General features: G+C 39.0%; 1 pseudogene; it reads left to right on the top strand.

Annotated features, from left to right (window-relative positions):
* The first annotated feature begins 2,585 nt into the window (after window positions 1-2,585).
* LOC126591635 (beta-1,2-xylosyltransferase-like) lies at window positions 2,586-16,151 on the top strand (annotated as a pseudogene).
* The last annotated feature ends 263 nt before the right edge of the window (window positions 16,152-16,414 follow it).

The following is a 16,414-nucleotide window of genomic DNA, read 5'->3' as shown; positions in this document are numbered from 1 at the left end:
TTATGTAAGAACTCAACACTCTTTCATTATTGTGATAAAGGCCCACTTGGAAATCTTGGAATTTAATATGGGATCTTTCACCCTAAATACGGGTGGATCACCACCATAATCAATTATTTAATTTATTGAATTTATTTTTTACCTAGTAAACCTTGTTTTTTTCTAACACATTTTAGATGACCAAATAATTAGAGATTTAGATTACTTTTTTCCAAGAATAATTGTTAAATCGACCAAAAATAAAGATTATAAATGTATAGTGAAAATAGAAATCTATCTTTGAACATAGAAATTCAATTATTATTTTTTTTGGTTGGAATAATTTTTTTTTCTTTCCAAAATTTCGTATAGAAATCCAATGATAGGCAGCCATTTAGTACTGTAATTATTATAGAAATCCAATGATAGGAATGCTAAATTTTTAAATTAAATTTTGTAAATGAAATGATGTGATTGTTGATGATTAGATTATTATTTAAGTATTGATTAACGTGCTTATTTCTTATTAGTGACACATCATTTAGTTTACAAATCTAGTCTGCCTATCACTTAGTACTACGGTTTGTGGTATTCCTCTTCACTTATAAGTGAGAAGTTTTATATTCGAGTCTCATCAAAGGTGAATTTGAACCACATTATTGATAGCACAAGACTAAGGGCTCGTTTGGATGCACTTTTAAAATGATTGAAAGTGCTTTTGGGGAAAATGTTTTTGATACCAACCTTTAGTAAAAATCCAAGTAGATCCTAAAAAAGCACTTTAAGTGCTTCCTGCAAGAAGCACATATATGATGTTTCTTCCAAAAATCACTTAAAGTGCTTTTGGAACTCAAAATCAATTTAACCAAAAGCGCTTTCAGACATTTAAAAGTACATCCAAACGAGCTCTAAGTCTACTCCTAGTATAAATAATATCATTTCTTAAAAAAAAAAATTTAGTTTCTTTAGTATTAGTATTACCTTTGAAATTTACATAACTGCTTTTTCCGAAAAAACCTAATGCTAGAAAGACTAAAGGGAATTTTTATTTAAACCCGTGCAACCTTTTTTTACACCCAACTTAAATTTTAATGTTAATTGTCTTTTTTATCCTATTGCATAATTACTATTAAGTACAAAATAAAATTAATAATAAAACTCAAATTTATCAATAAACCCACACACTATAATTAAACTCTACCATCACTCCGTGTTTATCCTACATTTATTCCGGCTAAAACCTAATAGCTCTTATAGAGAAAAACAAGTTTTTTTTATTGATAGATGGTGATTTGAACTTTTGAATCCTCCATGACTCGATTTATGAATTATTTGTTCATTTAATTTCAATTTTTTTTAGAGTTTAGAAGATGAGTATTTGGGTTTCAATTTTTTTCATCAATCCCGGTCTGCTACGATGCACGGACACGCCAAATAAGTGTCATAGTTGTTGCTCGATTCATGGATTTTTTGTAAATTGATCAACCCACTGCACTCTAGTTGCTACTCACTGTTGCACCGATAATGTTAAAAATATGTAACCTCTCTGTAGTCTGGATTTTCCATCTTCGTTTTGGTCGAAGAGCTTTGGGCTCTCCGTCTAAAACTTAACAATCATCCACCATCCAAACCCAAAGCTTTTAATCATGATGGATCTTACCCCTCAAAATAGGTTCTCTAGTAGGAATGATTACTTGACAAAATCATGCAATATATTAATGAATAATGAAATTTTATAAATACTTGCTCAGGAGTTCCATTTACGAGTTTCAAAATAGGCTCCATGCTTGTGTTCAGAGTTGGCTGTGAGAGAGGATCAATCACCAATCCTGGATTTATTGTAACGATGTCGATTCCATTTTATTTTGCAAACTTCCAATAGCAGCTTCCTCCTCCAAGGTCTTTGAAATCGTATACCAAAGTTGATGAAGGAAAAGTCTTAGTGAACACAACGAACATGCATTTAAAGCATAAAATATTTAACTTTTACACAACAAAAAATTAGTCATTTACGTGAAGTATGCTAACAACCATCCAAAGCCAACAAAAAAAATATGAGCATCAATCGTGTCAAGCCAAATAATTATTCCCTTCAATTAATTTACATCCAAACATGACATAACAGGCTAAAGAACCCTAAAAGGGGCTCATATTCTAGCACATTAGAAGGTGAAATATCAACTAAGGCATCTTAGGCAAAGAATAATAAGCTGAAAGTGATTTATGCGGGTGTGAACATAAGAATAGGGGAGAAATCAAATAAAGATGAACACGTAAAAATATATAAAGTTAGTAGAGATATTTATGAACAAGACTGGGAAAAAGAAGAAAATTAAGTTGTGGGACTTAGGAAAATAAAATGCTTCGATTTTGGATTTTTAATTTTTCAAAAGGGTGTAAAAATAAATTTACATATTAAATTGGGTTTGTGAGGGTATTTAAAGTAGTAAATTTGGATTTAAAAAGATATTAATAGTTTAGTTAAAAATCAAATAGATGAAAAAAATAAGTTAGGTGTAGAAAGAAGTTACATGAATTTAAATAAAATTTAAGACTAAATTTTCAAAAAGAATATAAAACTTGCAAGCAGTAGCACTTGTACAACCCCAAGTACTTAACTGGTGCACTTCTTCCCCAGCAACACCTGAGGAGGACCCAGAAACTCAATAGCCATAGACTGTTCAGTTTTCAGAAACAGAGAGAGAGAGCGCCATGAACAGAAGGAACTTGCTTCTGCTCAAGATCCTTCTGTTTCTATTTGCCTTAAACTCCCTCTCTCTCTTACTATACTTCACTTCCAACTCCAGAACACTAACTCCAACCCAAACCCAAACCCAATCCCACCACTCTCTCTCCCTCAACCGCCTCCCCTTAACCGATCAGAACCGCCGCCACCCGCACCGCTACTCGAAGCCATGGCCCATTTTACCCTCTTACCTCCCCTGGTCCCAGACAACCCAGGTCCCCTTTCGCTCCTGCGAGGCTTATTTCGGCAATGGCTTCACCACCAGGGTCGATCTCTTGAAACCCAAGATTGATTTGAGCTCCAATCGCATGGGTTGGTTCAGGTGCTGGTTCAGTGAGACCTTGAGGAGCTCAGTGTGCGAAGGAGGGGGGCTCCGGATGGACCCAGAGAAGATTAAGATGTCGAGGGGCGGTGAGGTTTTGGAGGAGGTGATTGGGAGAGGAGAGGAGGAGGAGCTGCCCGAGTATCAAAACGGTGCATTTGAGATTAATGGAGGAGATGGGGTTGGTGGAGGAGGGGATCAAAGGCTTGTGACCCAAGACGCTCTTGATGGGTATGTGCCAAAAGGTCAGATTGATCAGCACACTATGAGAGAACTGATTGGGTCGATTCGGATAGTGCCCACCGCAGAGTTTCAGTGCAATGAGGTTTGTTGGGTTTTCTGTTAGTTTCTGTTTTTAGATTTTGCGGTTGATTGTGATTTCGAGGATTTAATTGGTTTTAGTGATTCATTGTTAGTGTGATTTTGGTAAATGGGGTTTTAAATTTCGAGCTTTGTGTTGAGGAACTGCTGATTTGTTAAGTTCTATGTGTGAGTTTAGTGGTCGATTATAGTTTCCTGGGTTTGACTTTGGATTTTGTTGATGATTAGTGTGATTTTCGTTTTTTGGAGTTTCTAATTTAGGAGATTTTCTATATGGGTCTGTAAAAGGTTTTAGTTTCTTTGATGGTTTACGTCATTGTGATGATCTGATGTTTAAAATCTGCGGAATTGAACACATTTTGTTAATTGCCAAATAGTGAAGAGGTTCCTTATGAAAAATGGATGCAGATCAATTATCTGCTAATGTTTGGTGTTGGAATAATTCAAACGATGAACGAAGAAAGTTGCAATTTTGAGAGAATGATTACAACTCCGCTCTTCTTACAGTTGTTAGTTAATGTTCGTTGCTGACTATAGTATTATTTGCTTCTTTTCTAAATCTGCTATGAAAGTCTGTATTTGCAGTGGATTGAAGAGCCAACACTTCTGGTGACACGCTTTGAGTATGCAAATCTCTTCCACACATTCACGGATTGGTACAGCGCTTATGTAGCTTCAAGAGTCACTGGCTTGCCAAATCGACCCCATTTGGTCTTTTTAGATGGCCACTGTATGGTACGTGGGTTTGATTTTCTTGTTTGAGTAATCCTTTTGTAACATTGTTTATGTGCACGCAATTCTAGGGGCGTAAATTAACTTTTTACAGTGATTTCATCAGTTGAGGTATCAAGGATGAGGATGGAAAGGTTCTTGCTACAGAGAACGTGGTCAAAGACAGATGGAAAAGTTATTTTCATAATCTTTTCAATGAAGGACATGAAATGAGTACTTCTTTAGGGGAGTTGAGTAACTCAGAAGAGTGTAGAAACTACTCATTTTATCGTCGAATCAGGAAGGAAGAAGTGGTTGTAGCTTTGAATAAGATGAAGCATAGAAAAGCAGTGGGCCCAGACGATATACCGATCGAAGTGTGGAAAGTCTTGGGAGAGACGGGTATAGCATGACTCACTGACCTTTTCAATAGGATTTTGAAAACGAAGAAGATGCTAAATGAGTGGTGAAAGAGCACTTTGGTGCCTATCTACAAGAATAAGGGCGACGTACAAAATTGCATGAACTATAGGGATATTAAGCTAATAAGTCATACAATGAAGCTCTGGGAAAGAGTCATTGAGCATAGATTGAGGCAAGAGACACGGGTTTCGGACAACCAATTCGGGTTCATGCCAGGGCGCTCAACCATGGAGGCAATCTATCTCTTACGAAGATTGATGGAAAGATATAAAGATGGGAAAAAGGATTTACACAGTCTTTATAGATTTGGAAAAAGCATATGATAGGGTCCCAAGAGACATTCTTTGGAGGATTTTAGAGAAGAAAATAGTACGAGTAACATATATTCAAGCTATAAAGGATATGTATGAAAGAGCAAAGATTGCCGTAAGAACTCATGAAGGACAAACCGAAAACTTCCCCATAACTGTAGGATTACATCAAGGCTCATCCTTAAGTCCTTACCTTTTTGCGTTGGTAATGGATAAGTTAATAGGACATATTCAAGATGATATTCCTTGGTGTATGCTTTTCGCAGATGATATAGTGTTGATAGATGAAACTTAGGAAGGGGTAAATGCGAAGCTTAACCTTTGGAGAGAAGTGTTGGAATCTAAAGGTCTTCACCTAAGTCGATTAAAGACAGAATATATGGAGTGCAAGTTCAGTGCAAATGGAAGCCAAAATGAGTTAGGGGTGAGGATCGGAGATCAGGAAATACCAAAGAGCGATCGTTTTAGCTACTTAGGATCTATCTTGCAAAAGAACGGAGAATTAGATGGAGATCTTAACCATAGAATACAAGTTAGATGGATGAAGTGGAAGAGCGCATCTGGCGTGTTGTGTGATCGCCGTATGCCACTGAAGCTCAAGGGAAAATTTTATAGGACGGCAATAAGGCCGGCGACGCTGTATGGCACAGAATGTTGGGCGGTGAAGTATCAATACGTACACAAAATGGGTGTAGCGGAGATGAGGATGCTTCGTTGGATGTGCGGGCACACGAGAAAGGATAAGATTAGGAATGAGGATATCCGAGGTAAAGTAGGAGTAGCCGAAATTGTAGGAAAACTAAGAGAAAATCGGTTACGGTGGTTTGGACATGTGCAAAGAAGGCCTACTGACGCTCCGATTAGAAGATGCGACTACGGGACAGAGGTTCAGGGCCTAAGGGGTAGAGGAAGACCTAGGAAAACTTTGGAAGAGACTCTAAGAAAAGACTTAGAGTACTTGGATCTAACGGAGGATATGACATAGGATCGAGCACAATGGCGTTCTAAGATTCATATAGCCGAGCCCACTCAGTGACTTGGATTTTTGAAGTCTCCAACCGAGAAGTCTTCCTCACTTGGGAAATTAAGGGAACACTACCTCAACCTACATGCTCCACTCACAAAGCTTCAACATACAAGCTTCAACAAAAGAAAAAATCAAAGAACTTAGTGAAGAAGGTTTTGATGTATTTAACACAATACGTTGGAATGAAGCAAAACTTATTTATTGATATCTCCAATAAGTTACAAATATGTACATATACATGAGTCAAAATAAACAAACAAGAGTGAGTTTTCACAAATGTTGCTTAGGAGAAGTCTCAGCAGTCGGTAGAGCCCTAGAAAGAGAAGGCATTGAAGGGGGATCATTCAGAGCCTCAGTATTGGACAGAACCCTAGAAGGAGGAGGCATCGAAGGTTGATCATTTGGAGCTTCATTACGCGGTACAACCCCAGAAGACAAAGACAATAAATGCCTTTGGAACAAACCCACAAACCGCTGATGATCAAGTAAAACCTGACCATCAGATTCCTTCATCTAGTCAAGCTTCCTCTTCATGTTTGTAGCATAGTCATGTGCGAGCTGGTGCAACTGTTTATTCTCATGCTTGAGCCCTTTAATCTCCTGTTTGAGACTCATCACTTCAGCTGCCAATGACTCAACTTGGCGGGTTCGAGCAAATAGGCGTTGGGCCATATTAGACACAGAACCTGCACACTGAACACTTAGAGCCAGAGAATCCTTAACCGTCAACTCATCAGACCGTTTGGAAAGTAGTCTGTTATCTTTGGGAGTGAGAAGGTTCCTGGCCACCACCGCAGCGGTCATATCATTCTTCATCACGGAATCCCCAACGGTAAGAGGACCAGTAGGGGATAAGAATGATGGGCGCCATATGTTGTCTGGAGAAGGCGTGGTTGCCTCTTCAACAAGGTTCAAGTCAAAACGACGGTCGGAGGGGCCATACATTTTCAAAGGTATTGAAGAGAGAAGAGGTCGGACAAATCAAGATCTTAGAAGTGCAAGAAGGGAGCTTCTACTGGTGGAGATCCAAGTGTGCTTTGGAACTTAATGTCAGTCTCTATAAAAATCTGCACTCAACGGAGCTTCAGAAATCGAAGAGGCGCCTGCCCAGAAATTGAAGAGGCGTTTGCTTTCTCAAAAGCTGGGCTGCTCAGAGACCACGAAGGTTGATCTCAGAAATCGAAGAGACGCTTGCTTTTTCAAAAGTTGGGCTGCTTAAAGACCACTGTTGAGCAAAAATTGTACATAATATGTAAACAAATAATTCACTCAACACAATTTCACCCTCGTTCAATTTTCCGAAGAGGGTTTTACTAATTCAAGTTCGACCCATTCTAGGCTATGCGCCTATTAATTACAACCTTCCTTTTGGGAAAGAAATACCCTTTGATTCCAATTCGAAGAAAATGTAACTTGAGGATTTTGGTGCTTGTTTGATTTTGTGACTGCATCTAGGTCGAATCCTAGATTGCCTACGTACCCTCTTGAGGGATCAAGTCACTCGTAGTTCATGGATTTGATACTTATTTGGATTTGATGCCTTGTGCAGTTTTAGCTCATGTGGGCGAGGAGCATAGTGCCTTATGCAGTTTCAGCTCATGCGGGCGAGGAGCATTTGAAAATTTGATATGGCTTCATGCCATTTGAGACTTTTCTTCGGCTTTGTGCCATTTGAGACTTTGATACTGCTTCGTGCCCTTTGAAAACTTTTCTTCGGCTTCGTGCCATTTTGGTATTTGATAGCAGGAGTGAATTTAGTTTATATAAACCAGGAATTCGTTTCGGTTTTACGGTTGCGTCAAAAACTTGATATTAGACTGCATACGTATCCTTAACGGAATCAAACCGGCGTAGTTCATTAATTTTGAGACGCATCGCAGCTTTGTGCCATTTGAGATTTTTCTTCAGCTTCATGCCTTTTGGGATTTGACGCGGCTTCATGCCATTTGTGTCTTGTAAATTTAATAGGAATATTTGATCCATTAATTTGAGTATAACAATCTAGAAGGGGCCCTTGAATTTGGCTCAAACGAATTTGGAATTTGATTGAATTGGTGGGTAACCCATTGAAGAATTTTCGTGGTTTCGTACCACTAGAATTTGGTTTATTCAATTAGCTTCACGATTTGGAGACAAGCAACAGCTTAATTTAATATGGTCTAGCATCATACTAATGTTTAGCACGGTGCATTTTGATGGTTTTGGATATACTCCACTTTTGGCAAAAGAATTGGATATTTTAATTGCCACGTCACATTCACCAACTTGATAGTGCTTTGACTTCTTTTCTCCTATTTTTTGTTTGGTGTCATGAGATGGGTTGCCCATCTTATTTTCCTTGTTTTATTTTCTTTGTCCCGTGACCTTGTCAGTTTGTGTCCATTCCTTAATTATAATTTATAAATACAACCCATAATTTCGGTGGAGGGTATTGACTCTCTTTTGCTCTCCGCGTGAGCCACGTAAGGTGCAGACTTCATTAGGATTCACACCCCCCGTCAGATGCTTCAGCGATCCCCTTTCTCTTAGCTCTAAAAACCCGGTGGTTTCCCCCCAGAAGCAAAAAGCTTATTTCGATATACTTGGGCTCCCGTGAATTTCGTTATGCTTCAAACTTCTACTTGGATTGGGTATCTGTTGATTTCAGAGCGAGAATGGGTAAGGTTTGTTGGAGTTCAGATTCTTTATTCAAATTACTTCAATTTTCCACTATTCCCCCCAATTTGTAGAGCTCCCTCTTTGCGCAGGTCACAGAACTTTCATTTTTTTGCTGCATCATTCTTTTGTTTCTTGCCACTTGTGCTTTTCTTTTTCGTGGATCGCAGGCTCGAGACGAAAAGGGCAGGGGGTGTCAAGCAGGTTACCCGTTTTTGTTTTTTTTTATGTTCTGAATTTGTTTGTGTATTCATAGTGAAATGAAGCTTTTAACTGCAATGAACTTGTCAATTCTTTCGTGCAGGTGTCCCGGGCAACGGTATCTCTTCGATTGGTTGTTGGACAAAACCATTTTGCAGCCCCGAGTTAGTCGAAGACAATTGTTGATTCATGGCTCCAAAGGTGAGAGTTTGTACTCTGAAATTTGTAGTAACATACTCATAATATCTGCCATATTTTGAATGAGTTCTGATGTACTTGTGTGTGATTATCACTCTGGTATTTCTGTTTCCACAAAGAGATTTTACTTGACTGGCCTTGACAGTGGCATTTGGACACCCTTTTTGTGTTCCCATTCTTGCCATATTTTCTCTTTAACATTTGTACAATATGATACCTTTTCCCAAAAATCTTTCTGTAGTTTTGATTTGTCTACCAAGTCTTTTTGGTGTTTAATACAAAGGTTACCATGTGAATGGGTTTCCCAAATAATTTGGGAAATTTGGCAGTAAGCTTTTCCCTCTCTGTAAATTTGGGAAGGCAAGTGTTTAATATAAAGGCTTTGAACCTTTTTTTAATCTTCTCGTGGCAAAGAAGGCTTTGAACCCTCTTTTAAATGTTTATGGCAGAGAAGCAGGTGAAAATTTTGACAAATCTTTGTCCCATCTTCACGTGACAAAGAAGGTTGCTTGTCCATTTAAAGATTGGGAAATTTTCCCTTTCTTTCCTTGTCTTGTAGCATTTCAATGTCTTTTTTTTTTTTGGTCAAAGCTTTGACACAATGTTTAATCAAAACTTTGACACAATTGTAGCATTTCAGGGCTTTGAACCTTCTTCACGTCTCCTTCCTTCTTTGTCTTTATCAAGGTTGTGTTGGGGATTTTTCTTTTGTCATTATCAAAATTTTTTATTTCTTTTCCTTTGTTTATTTGTCAACACATGCACTTACTCTCTTTAGCTTTTCCAAACATGATAACCACCTTCTTTAGCTTTTACAGAAAACTTTTCTTTATTTAGTCACTCTCTTTAGAGCATATTTTCCTACTTTTCTTCTTGAATTGGGGAATTTCCAAGCATGAGTCGGTCAAGGGAAGTTTGCAAACCATCTTTTCCATTTTCTCCTTTTTCTTGGACTCTATCTCCAATAAGTTTTCATATAATTTTTAGCCAAAGGCATCCTCAATGCTTTGTACCCGTGGGTAGCAAAAACACCAAACAGAATAATTTCTCTTCTCTTTCTTGAGTTGCATCTTTGTATATGTTGCCTCCTTGCTGTCTTACTTCTCGGGGACTTAAGCCTAGAACTTTGAAACTGCACTTGACAATTTGGCAAAGGGGTAGACCATTTAGACTTGGTTTAAACTTCACGGGGTGGTCTAGGCCACCCCGAAGAAATTCATGGGATTCTTGGAGATTATTTCTGCTACAGTTTGTGGGGAGTCGGTGGATTGTTCAGAGTCTCCACCTCCATTTGATTGGTGAAGAATGCCAAACAAAGAGACAAAGGCCTTATATGCCTTTGCTTGTTTCCCTTTCCTCATTTTTTTGTTTCTCTGTTGCTTTTCAGTTTTGTGTGCTGCTGCAATGCTTTTTTATTTGCTGTGGTCTCTACTCTCATTTTGTTCTTTCTGCAACATAACAAGAGAAAAATAATAATTTAAATAGAACTTGTTTCATACCTGGTGATGAATGTTCTTCTTTAAATCTTGACTTGAAAGCACGAATGGTTGAACTCATTCTCTTTCCTGGCAGCACTTCGTTGCTCTTGGTATTTTCTCTCAAAATTTCTCTTATTTTCTGCAGAGCTTCCCCTTTCTTTTTCTTTCTCGTTGCAGCTGATGCCTATTTATAGGCATCATAGGAGGGTTCTAGAGCTTGTTACGTGGGGGGAAGATGGAGGGCATGACTTCCTGCCACTCTCTTCTTAACCTCTCTTAACTGACCCCACGTTTTTTTTTGTTGCAGGAAAGGGAGAACCTGTTTATTGCTTCCCCCTTTTGTAGGAAATTTTCCTTATTTTATATTTTATTTTTTTGTTTATGGATATTTGGTTTGTATGTAAAGCCCATTCTTAACTTTTGGGCTGGTTTACATCTTTGTTTTGCCTTGTAGCCTGACCCAATTTGTATGGACTCTATTTTTTTATGTTGTATATTTTTATTGTTCAACAACCACGAGGGCCGATTTCAGAAATCGAAGAGGCACCTGCTTTTTCAGTCTTGTCAGCACCTGTCACATGCACACTCAGCTTTTCTGAAATTAAGGCCATTCTGTTGAAGATTTCTAGTGAAGTAGAAAGCACGTGAATCTTACTGTTCAATCATCCACTTTCCACACGCACCATCAGCTCATGGGTACCACAGATAACTTTGCCAAAGATCTCTGACAAAGTTTAGACACGTGAAGCTTGCAGTTCCCATTACATCGCTATGACCAAGAAGAGTAAAAGAATAGCAAAAAAAAACAGCACTAACAAAGTTTAAACACATAAATTTTGAAGATCTAGTTACCATATTATTACCCACAAGGGTAAAGGAACAGCACCACTGCTGGATAATTGGAAAGTCCCTGTGTGTGACACACTCTGTGCTCCGTGGCAAGGTAGACTAGCAAACATGCCCAACCTTTACTCACATTCGAGAAAACACTCCCAACAAGATTGCTTGCTCCAAAATCGAAGAGGCACCGCCCTCCGAATCTCGAGAGCCAGACTCCCAACATGATTACTTTCTCAAAAATCGAAGAGACACCGCTCTCCGAATCTCAAGAGCCAGACTTCCAGCAGGATTGCTTTCTCAAAAATCGAAGAGGCACCGTTCTTCGAATCTTGAGAGCCAGATCCCCGACAGGATTGCTTGTTCAAAAACCAAAGAGACACCGCTTTCTCAACTTCGAGAGCCAGATCTCCTTGGATAAAGCTTGTCTGTAATCTTCACACGCAACATCAGCTTTCCAGATACCACAGACAACTTTTTCAAAGTACTCTGACACACGTGAAGTTGGCAGCTCTCACTACTGTGCTATGACCAAGCAGGGTAAAGGAATAACATTACTACTTGTTGTTAGGGAGACTCCTATATATGTCGACCTCCATCCTCAACAGATAGGCAGACTTGCAAAAATGCTCAACCCTTCCTCATATCTGAGAGGGCACTCCCAACGAAGCCTCTTGAAATACTCAGCTTTCTTCCCCCCCCCCCGATAATACCTCTACAAACAAGCTACACTAGAGCAAGAATATCTCATATCATCGGGGTTAAAAGTAAGACTATCTCATATCATGCTTTTTCCCTGTCTTTTCCTTTGGCTTTGTTCTTACCTGCAAGACAAAGAGAAAGAGAGCAATCAGTCAGCACTTGGAATCAAGCTTCCAATCATGAACTGACTGCCTGGAACCCCTTACTTGATTACTTACCTGGCATTGCTCTCGAGTACTCATCTTCAACATCTTATGCTTCCAGAGAAGATACCACATATGCCTGAGGAACAGATAGGGAAAATGAGAAAGATACAAGGAAGCATGTGGAGACAAGCGTAACAGAACACGTGCTGATACATCCACTACTTTGTCAACAGCAAAAGTATCCCATATCAGCAGGGTCGAACGTACTCTAGATTTGATGGACTTGTTTTGACCCTCAAATTCTTCAATCGGCCTTATACTCTGGAGGAAACTAGAAAACCCTCCAGCCCAGTTCAAGAATAAGCATGTGGAAAGTTACTTCTTCAAAAGCAAAAATATCTCATATCATCCATTCTCCTTTTTCTTCTCTTTATCCTTCATGCTGCCTGCAAGATATGGAGAATGAGAACAATCAGCCGGAACTCGAAATCAAACTTCTGATCTGGGACTGATTACTTGGAGCTCTGATTGCTTACCTTGTCTGTCACCTCTTTCAGCATATCCCCTAGCTCGGCGACTTGGGGGACTCCTACTACAGGGTTTGTATCGCGCTTGACCAAGCTTGAAACTACAAGTAAGCTTCAAGTGAAATTGATATATTACCTTGTGCATCTCCACCAGTTAAAGATACCACCCCTGGATGGAGGAAGAGTACTTCCAGAGAAGATGCCACATCTACCTATGAGACAGATAAGGCAAGTGAAGACGATACCACACTTCGGTACTTAGAAGTTTCGTGATTACGAAATCATTCTCCGACAATATTTCTTAATGTCATTTGTACTAAATCATTCACTTGTACTCACTAAAGGAGAGCTTGAACCTATGTACTTGTGTAAACCCTTCACGATTAATAAGAACTCCTCTACTCCGTGGACGTAGCCAATCTGGGTGAACCACGTACATCTTGTGTTTGCTTTCCTGTCTATATCCATTTACATACTTATCCACACTAATGACCGTAGCAATCTAGCGAAGATCACAAACGTAATACTTTCTGTTGTACCAAAGTCCTCACTGATTTTGTGCATCAACAATCCTTAAGTCCTTACCTTTTTCCGTTGGTAATGGATGAGTTAACAGAACATATTCAAGATGATATTCCTTGGTGTATGTTTTTCGTAAACGATATAATGTTGATGGATGAAACTCAGGAGGGGTAAATGCGAAGCTTAACCTTTGGAGATAAGTGTTGGAATCTAAAGGTCTTCGCCTAAGCCGATCAAAGACAGAATATATGGAGTGCAAGTTCAGTGCAAATGGATACCAAAATGAGTTAGGGGTGAGGATCGGAGATCAGGAAATACCAAAGAGCGACCGTTTTCGCTACCTAGGATCTATCTTGCAAAAGAACGGAGAATTAGATGGAGATCTCAACCATAGAATACAAGCTGGATGGATGAAGTGGAAGAGTGCATCCGGCGTGTTGTGTGACCGTCGTAGGCCACTAAAGCTCAAGGGAAAATTTTATAGGATGGCAATAAGGCCGGCGATGTTGTATGGCACAGAATGTTGGGCGGTGAAGCATCAACACGTACACAAAATGAGTTTAGACATGTGCAAAGAAGGCCTACTGACGCTCCGGTTCGAAGATGTGACTACGGGATAGAGGTTCAGGGTTGAAGGGGTAGATGAAGACCTAGGAAAACTTTGGAATAGACCCTAAGAAAAGACTTAGAGTACTTGGATCTAACATAGGACATGACACAAAACCGAGCGCAATGGCGTTCTAGGATTCATATAGCCGACCCCACTTAGTGGGAAAAGACTTTGTTGTTGTTGTTGTTGTAGTGATAGGAAGAAGCATTCAAATTTTCTTTTAACAACTTAAAAGTCCCTCTATTTTTTTTTTTTTCGGGTGACAGCAGTTGATGTCTTAGTATACAAATTTTAAAAAGAAATGATGACCTTTCAGATAATGCTCTAAACTCCTGGTTTGTCTGACTAGTTTTCTGTTTAAAAATCAGCCAAACTTGTTTTGGAACCAAAAACAACCCTTAGAAAGGTCATGACTGAATAGGTCATCACGAGGAATGAGATCACTCAATATATGTAATTAGATGGGATGAACAAATGTGTTAGTGGCCATAGAAGAGGGGCTGTATTGGGAGCTGACTGTCGACTTCTGATGTTAATCAGTAATTCAGAATCAGGTAACAGGGTTGTAACGTCTTAAAAATGTTTTAATAATATTGTTCTTATTAAACATTTCTACAAGGAATGACTTCTCCCCACGATGAAAGCAGTTAGGATGCCATCTTTAGGATAGAGGATAATCCTTTGTCAGTTTTCCTGTCTTTTGTATAGAGGATAATACGGGGACACACGCTTTTGACACCCATTTTGTACAGCCCACTTCGTAGTGTATTTTAACAATTCAAACCGTCTATATTTTAGTACATCTTTCATAGATCTTCCTCGCAAAAGATTAGACAAATCAAAACCACTTACAGGGAATAAAATGGATGAATGCGGTTCTACAAAGAAACACTAATTTAATCCAATTGTCATATGGTTTCGAATTTGGGTGATCTTTGGTAGACATGGTCTTTGAGGTAAGACATAATGCAACTGTAACTTTATCAATTTTCATCCTTTAAGTTGAAAAGTGATTGGTTGTTCTGCTTAAGTGCTAGTTCACAAGTTTCCTGTTTCTGATCTCTCTTTGGTGGTTATTTTCAGACATCTTTGGAAGAAACATGAAAAGAATTAGTTTCTAGCCTTAGATATGCTAAAAACTTTAGTGGTCCTGTATGTTTTCGTCATGCTATTCTCTCACCTCTGGGATATGAGACTCCACTCTTTAAGGGGCTGAGTGAAGATATAAATTGTCATGGTGCATCAGCACCTGATCTGTGGCAACACCCTGATGACCAGAAAACAGCACGAATATCAGAGTTTGGAGAAATTATTAAAGCCTCTTTTGGATTTCCAGTACATGGACATCGTACTGAGAAGCCAAGCTCAGGTCATAATGTCCTTTTTGTTCGACGTGAAGATTACCTAGCCCATCCACGCCACCATGGTAAGGTTGAGTCAAGGCTAAGCAATGAACAAGAAATGTTTGATGCCTTGAAGAACTGGGTATCTAATCATAAGGAATGCAAAATAAACCTTGTGAATGGATTGTTTGCACACATGTCGATGAAAGAGCAAGTCCGGGCCATTCAAGATGCTTCTGTCATTATCGGTGCTCATGGTGCAGGTCTCACACACGTAGTATCTGCAATGCCAAAAACCGCGATTCTCGAGATTATTAGCAGTGAGTATAAACGCCCACATTTTGAATTAATTGCTCAGTGGAAGGGGTTGGAATATCATGCCATTAATCTCGGAGGGTCATTTGCCAGCACACCATTTGTTATTGACAGGCTTAACAGCATAGTGAAAAGCCTCGGGTGCTGAAAATTATTTGGTTTGGGCAGAAACCGCTCAATATCATGCTGGAAGTGGAAGTGATAGAGAATCAATTCTTCCTTCAGTGCTGGTTTTTGTACCACCATTTCCGTTTCCTCGAGAATGCTAATCCACCGTGTTTGCACGGTGCTGATTGAATCTTATTTTAGTGAAGGTAGAGTAGATTACCAAGCTTCTTGGACTCTGTGACTGGCTCTCCAATCCCAATAGTTGTGAAACATAGAATGAGGCTAACAAAGCAACGGTATGGGAAAGTTAAAGGTGTTGGCCTTGCCTTGCAAAAGGATATCGACATTGTGCAAGATTGGCCAACAATCATCAGAGGGACATAAACAAGTTCGTAGACTGCATTGTCTCTGCGTATGGTATGTTTTCTTGACACCCAAAACCTTTGTATTTGTCAGTTCATTTCTTCCGGCGAATGGTCCAACAGCGTGAGGAATTTTGTTGCTTGTGTACTGATTCTTTGTTACATACACGGTATCTTCGTGTACAATAGAGGAATACTTGTATGATTGATTGATTGTATCGAATTTTAGTCACAATTTTTTGTTATACATCAACAAAATGGCTACTTTTTCATTGTTAGATTGAGCAATATAATCTCGTATTGTCTTGGAAGGTGATATGGACAGTGCAGGACATATCATTGACATTTTACATGACCTGCCCATGTGACCAAAATTATATAGTCGGTCCGGTTCGGTTTTTACGATTTTTTTTTAACTTGGTTTTATTCGGTTCACCGGTTTACCGGTAGAATAAAAAAGTTTCTGGCGTCAACCTAGCGCAAACAAGTTAATGCATGTAGCAAATGTAAAATAAAATCCCCTAAAAGTAAATCTATTAATAAATAAATAGTGGTAAAATGTAAAATAAA

The sequence above is a fragment of the Malus sylvestris genome, chromosome 11 (assembly GCF_916048215.2).
Source record: "Malus sylvestris chromosome 11, drMalSylv7.2, whole genome shotgun sequence".
NCBI classification, from domain to species: Eukaryota; Viridiplantae; Streptophyta; class Magnoliopsida; order Rosales; family Rosaceae; genus Malus; species Malus sylvestris.
The sequence above is the reverse complement of the archived record's forward strand: the minus strand, read 5'-3'. Positions and strand labels throughout refer to the sequence as shown.